This window comes from Ochotona curzoniae, unplaced genomic scaffold, assembly GCF_017591425.1.
Source record: "Ochotona curzoniae isolate NIBS_2020 unplaced genomic scaffold, NIBS_Ocur_1.0 scaffold_4506, whole genome shotgun sequence".
Taxonomy (NCBI): Eukaryota; Metazoa; Chordata; class Mammalia; order Lagomorpha; family Ochotonidae; genus Ochotona; species Ochotona curzoniae.
Genome location: NW_024467119.1, coordinates 66,275,663 through 66,282,439, shown reverse-complemented (window position 1 = coordinate 66,282,439; position 6,777 = coordinate 66,275,663). Strand labels below are relative to the sequence as shown.

The 6,777-nt window shown below is 38.0% G+C and overlaps 1 non-coding gene across 1 annotated transcript; it reads right to left on the bottom strand.

Annotated features, from left to right (window-relative positions):
* Window positions 1–879: 879 nt before the first annotated feature.
* LOC121147603 lies at window positions 880–985 on the bottom strand. Its single transcript, XR_005882423.1, has one exon. It is a non-coding gene; the product is annotated as a U6 spliceosomal RNA (small nuclear RNA).
* Between the last annotated feature and the right edge of the window lie 5,792 nt (window positions 986–6,777).

The window sequence follows — 6,777 nt, the reverse complement described above, 5'->3', positions numbered from 1 at the left end:
ATAACTAAAATCCAAAACACAGAGTAGCAAATGCTGGCAAGGATGTAGAGAAAGGGAACAACTAAGCACTGTTGTGTGAATGTAAATTAATGCAGTCTCTATTAGAGCTTTATGGAGATTTCTTAAAGCAAGCAAACAAAAATCTAGAAATAGACTTGCTGTGGAATCCAGTAACCTCACTAAAAGTGAAATATTCCAAGCTACTTGAGCACAATGGAACAGAAACTTCTGGCACCAGCATTTTTAAAGCAGCACTGTTCACAATACACAAGATTTGCAGTCAACCAAGATTTCCATCATCAACTGAATGGATAAGTAAAAGGTTATATGGATGTGCAAAAAAATAAGCTTCAGGTATAAAAAAGTAATGAAATTCTATCATATGTAGCAAAATGTGAGAAATCTAGAGGACATGATGACAAGTGAGATAAGCCAGACCCAGAAAGATAAACACCACATATTCATCCTTCCATATGGGAAAAAATTTAAATAAAAGAAAAGAGCAAGAAATTATTGTTGCAAATGTAATTTTTCATTTTTTCTTCAATTTTGTGATACAATTCCATAGGCTCTGGCATTTCCCTTACTCTCTCCCAAAATTCCCTCTGCTTCACTGATTTTCTCTATATTATTACAACAGTGTAGCCCTTCATAAGCAGTCATCAGTCTGTCATTCTGCTATTTAAGTTTGCCCTGACATTGCACATTGGGGCAATGTCAGATAGTTGAGCATCCAATTGTCAAGATATAATTAACAGTTTCATTGGGAATCCAATTGTGATTTGGAAGTAGAGCTGCATACTGCATTGTGTCTTCACATCTGGATAGTCTTTATTGCAGTTACTATATATACCCTTAAATGAAAAGCCATAAAACATACAAAATATGAAATGCTTCACAAATTTGCATGCCATCCTGATGCAGGGCCATGCTAATCTTCTCTGTATTGTTCCAATTTTAGTATGTGTGCTGCCAAAGTGAGCACGTCAAATGTAATTTTTTTAAAACCTTATTTTAGTGCCTTTGCAAATCAATGGTGTGATTACTTTAAAATTTACAATATATGGATGATTTAATGATTTTTCCCATTATTTTAAAGGGTTTGTATTTCAGTTAAACCAGGCTTTTTTGTTTTATTTATTACATTTTTAATTCAGCAAGTTATTAAGCCTTTTTACTCTAATATAAATTAAAAATATGTATCTCGAAAACAAAAAAGGAAATGACAGGGAAAAAGTGAAGGAGAGGGGCCATGGCAATAACAGGGAAGGATGTGAAATACAACTTTCTTAGAATTATATATAGACACTTATGCAGCGGCACTGCCCCGTAATCCTCCATCTGTATCATTGCCATTCCATATTGGCATTGGTTCATGTCCTGGCTTCTCCACTTCCGATCTGGCCAACTGCTTATGGCCTGGGAAAGCAGTAGAGGATGACCAAAGTCCTTGGGCCCATGCATTCACGTGGGAAGACTTTCCTGACTCTCAGATTTAGATCAGCTCAGCTCTGTAACTGGTCATTTTGACAGCAAGTCAAATGATGGAAGACCTCTTTCTCTCTGCCCTTCCTTCTCTGTAAAAGCTGTGTTTCGGGTAAAAATAAATAAATCTTTTATGAAAGAGAATTGTGTGTACAGATCTCATTGGTTTTTTTTAAAAACCGAACATTTTACAAATATTTTTAAAATAGATCAAATGTAAATTATTGAAACACTGCACACAGAATTAAAATGGCAGCACAAGCAGCACTGAGAGAGAATTTTATAGGAATCACTGTGTGCATCAATAACAAAACAACCTGTGAATTTCAATGTGAAATACATACTCTAAAAAAAAGTTCCTGTTTTATCCACAGCCTTTATCTCTTTTAAATTGTCTTCACGACTGCTCAGAAGGCATATATTGCCAACATTCTTCAAAGGGATAGCCTCCTTTAAGTTGCTTTTCTCTCTGCTACAGAAGGTAAGCCTATCCCAGTTGACTGTACTGAGTTAAGCTTCAGGCTGACTCAATTTCCTCTCTCTCAAGAATTTAAACAGAGTTACACAAGGTGTTTTTCTCCTGATGTCCTAGATATCCTAGAGTTTTATGAAGTTGCAACGAGAGTTGATCCCAATGCTGACCCAAGGCTTCCCAGAAGATGAAATCATGGGGAATCTGAAACTAAATATCTTTCAGAAAAAAGTTTTGTAAGAGAAAATGGAGAAGAGCAAAGGGAGGTAATCAGATCCCAGCCCTTAGAGGAAAGAAGAGAGAACTGTTGCTCATTATGTACTGAGGCTGGATTTTATGACCTGTCACTACATTCTCAAACTTAGTCTCCCTTTACTGGTGCTAGCTAGAGGGGTTGAGTTTGTTAAAAATCAGATATTCCTTGCCTAAACTAAATAAGGACATCCATCCACTATAGAGCAGTCCTTGATTTACCTCCAGCTTTCTCTGGCAAAAACATAGCATGAGACTATAGGATCGCAATTACAAGGATCACATTTCTGAACTTGGATGTGAGTCCCTCCTTTTAATCACATGTGCTTAAATATATTTCCTATTTTCTAGTATAAGTCTATAGTTAATAGTGTACACAGATATCTCAGCATTAGTATATGGAAGTTTGAAAAGACTGCTTATGAGAGAGAAGAGAACAGATGACTTTTTAGTAATAAGGAAATATTAGGATTCTGCTATGTTGTGTGCTGGTGGCACAATTCATTTCTCTCTCCCTAGTTTGACTACAAAATTGTATGCTGTAAGACTGCCTAGCTAGCGCAGTACTTGCTGGGAAGTTGAGGTATTATCTGTGCAGTTTAAATATTTATGAGCAAAATGAAACTACAAGCTGAAGGGTGTGCCATTTATGAAAGCTTTAATGGATGTAGTTTAGCCCAAACTGAAAACCTGTTTGGGGAGCACAACTGCATTTGTTTAATGATACATGAAAATATTACTCTGCACTTGGCATAGCACCAGCAAGTAATTGGAAAGCAGAAAATGCCTAACTGTAGTTGCTGAGACTTTTACTGCTGGAAGAAAAACTGCTATGATTATAGCAGAAGACCATGCTAGCTAAATAACTGTGCTTCTGGGGCTAAAATACAGAGGATATTATTGCACATATGTCATAACAATGCAGTCTCTGTCTTATTAAATGTGCTTTTCATCCCACATATGCAATGGTGAGCAAATATTGAGAGTATTGATAGTTGGCAGTGACACCTACGAAACACAGGCACCGTTGGCAAATGCTGTGCTTATTCTAATTCAAGACTACATTGACTTCTAATGCGACTTCTGAGAAATTGTAGGGTGATGGATAGTCAGAGCTTCCAATTACACACAGGAGGAGAGAGAAATAAGCATGGCAGTAGATGGTTCAGAAACATGTGTTTGTTTCCCTGGCATGAGATAAAAGAAAAACTCAGGCTGAACAAGACTCAGTTGATCAGTAGAAGGTGGCTCTTTAAGTTCCTGAGATCAGAAGAATTGTGATTTGGTCTTCTGGTCCAAGATCTACTCAAGTGTACCATCCATTATAAAATATGCATTTTGAAACAGCTTTACTTTTGCTAAATAACAAAATCTCATCCTGGTTATCCAGTAACTAAAACTTGGATGCTTGAATTTAATTTAATCCACCCAAATACAAAAAATAACAGATTGTTTTGTGTGTGTATATAATACATATTATAATTTTCTTTTTCAATTAAGTATTATATACATTAAAATAATTAAAATCCTGAATGGTGTATATGTAGAGTCTTTTTTTTAAAGATATATTTTTATTATTTTTTTATTGGAAAGGCGGATATACAGAGAGGAGAGACAGAGAGGAAGATCTTCCGTCCGATGATTCACTCCCCAAGTGAGCGCAACGGGCCGATACTATGCCAGTCCGAAGCCAGAAGCCTCCTCCGGGTCTCCCACGCGGGTGCAGGGTCCCAAAGCCTTGGGCCGTCCTCGACTGCTTTCCTGGGCCACAGGTAGGGAACTAGAAGGGAAGCGGGGCTGCCGGGATTAGAACCGGCGCCCATATGGGATCCCGGGGGTGCAAGGAGAGGACCCTTAACCACTTGCGCCACCGCGCCGGGCCCATATGTAGAGTTTTAAAACTCAAGTAATCCAGGAATTAGCACAGTAGCCCAGTGGCTAAAGTTCTCATCTTGTATGGGCACTTTATGGGTCACCACATGGGCACCAGTTTGTTTCCCAGCTGCTCCGCTTTGCTTCCATCTCCTTGCTTATGGCCTGGGAAAGCATTAAAGAATGGTTCAACTCCTTGGGACCCTGCATGCGCGTGGAAGATTCAGAAGACGCTCCTGGCTTTACATCAGCTCAGCTCCGGCCAACTGTTGCAGCCACTTGGAGGAGTGAACCAGTGCATGGAAGATTGTTCTCTCACTCTCTCCCCCGTCTCTCTCTCTTCTCCTTTCTATATATCTGCCTTTCATATATATATATATATATATTAAATATGAATATATAATACCATATATAATATTACATATTATATACTAATACATGATATTATGTATGATGCATAATATGTGTGTCACATAATATATATTATATTTAATACTATATATATAATTCAAGTAATCCAACAGGATTGAAAAAAAAAAGGAAGCTTTTACCTTATCCCAGCTCTCGCCTACCTCCGCCTGCCCTTACATCCAAAAGCAAACAAACTTCAGTGTCATTTTTTTCTTTAAAGACTTTATTTTCACTGGAAAATCAGATATATAGAGACAGAGAGGAAGATCTTCCATCCTATAATCCCAAGCAGCCACAATGGCTGAAGCTGTGCCGAACGCAAGTCAGGAGACTGAAGTCTCCTTCGGGTCTCCCACGTGGGTGCAGGGTCCCACGGCCTTAGGCCATCCTCAACTGTCTTTCCAGGCCACAATCAGGGAGCTGGATGGGAAACAGGTCTGTCAAAACCAGAACCAGCGCCCCCATGGGATCTGGACACTTACAATGTGAGGACTTTAGCTATTAGGCTGCGGTGCTGGGTCCCCCAAACTTGAGCTAAGGATTTATTATTTTATGTATACTTCCTTTACACATAGCATCTAAATACCTCTTATATATCTATCTGTGTGATTATTTTGAATTTATTCAATATTTATTTTAGAGAACAAAAGAGACCCAATCAGACACAAGTGTAGCATGTAAGGAGGAGTCTTTATTAACCAGGCTTAGGAGGAGCAACTCCTACATTCCAGGTACCGCTGCTCCCCATGCCAATGTCAGGATTTTTTAAGTTTGCATCTAATCAACTTAGATGGCATACATTCCAGATCATTCAATCAACCTGAGTGCAGACCGCACATTAAGCCAATCAGCTGGCAAGTGTGTTTACAGAAGCAGATAGCTACTGTTAGGAGATTGCTTGAAACTTAGTTCAGGAACCAAAATAGAGTCACATCTGTCCACTGCCATCACCCAGCTGCGCCCCAACATGTTCCCCATTGGTGCTCTAACCCTTGAGTCAAATCGTTGGCTTGCTATCATATCCAAGGCATCCTGTTCTATATTACTGTTTACCCAAATATCTACATGTTAAGGAAATTTAGAACTCCAGCACTGCCAGCAATCTTTATGAGGGGTGTAATGCGGTGATTAACTAGGGAGGAATTTATTGGCTTTTGTTGGATTGTATATCTCACTCCAGCGACTCTCATAGGCACATTTAGTCTTATCCCCCATGGTTTTCCAAGATCTCAAATTTACCTTGACCAAGTTCTTAATAACTCGATATGTATCTACATCCTGGTGCTCCCATTCATACAGGGTCATATGTCTTTTCTAATACTATCATGTAAACACTACAACAGAGAATGAGAGAATTTCATCTTTAAGGGATCTCAGGTGTGTAGGACAAACTACTTTTCTTCCAGTTCAGAAGTCGCTTTCTTTATCTGTGAGTGGCAACTCCAATGATTGGTCACTGCCACTTTTATGGTTCTGGAGGTGTTCAGGATTACCTGGTAAGATCTTTCATAAATAAGGTTATAGGGTCTACACGCTATGTCTTTTAATCCACATGATGCCTCCTGCCTGGTGCACAGAGGTGGGGATCCATCAGTATCTACTGAAGACAGGAAGAGCCAGATCTTGGAATAGGCTTTCTGTTAGGTAGATATTTCTGTCTTAATTTTTGAGCAATAAATGTGTCAGGGATCTCAGGTTTAATTAACAAGATAAGCAATTTTCTTCATAAATAATATTTACTTCAATTTGTAGATTGTGTAAAGGACCGAAGAGTTGAATGTAAATGATTTGTTTTCTAATCACAAGCTATTTCTATGTAATTAATTTAGTTTTAATTATTCAATGAACATGTGTTTGTATATTTGCTATATGCCTGGCATTGAGGAATGAAAGTAGTAGTTCATACAATTTTCAACTTCTTTTTTTCTTTATTTTCATTTTTAAAATCACAACCCCCAAAAGTCCTTCTTGTTGACATTATCAACATTAATATTTTAAAATTTTATTAATTATTCAATCATTTGTTAAATAATTAAAATCAATGACCAATTAATTCGGTATTAATCAAATTGTTAATTATTTAAGTGCTTATTAATATTATTACTATTTGTGGTGTCTAAACAATTATGTCTAGTGGACCTACTTTATGCAGGCATATATGTATGTATTTTCATTTGAAAGGCAGATCTGCTGAGAGAGGAGACAGAAGAATCATCCATAATTTGGTTCACTCCCCAAGTGGCTGCTGCAGCTGGAACTGAGTTGATCCAAAACCGTGATCCAGG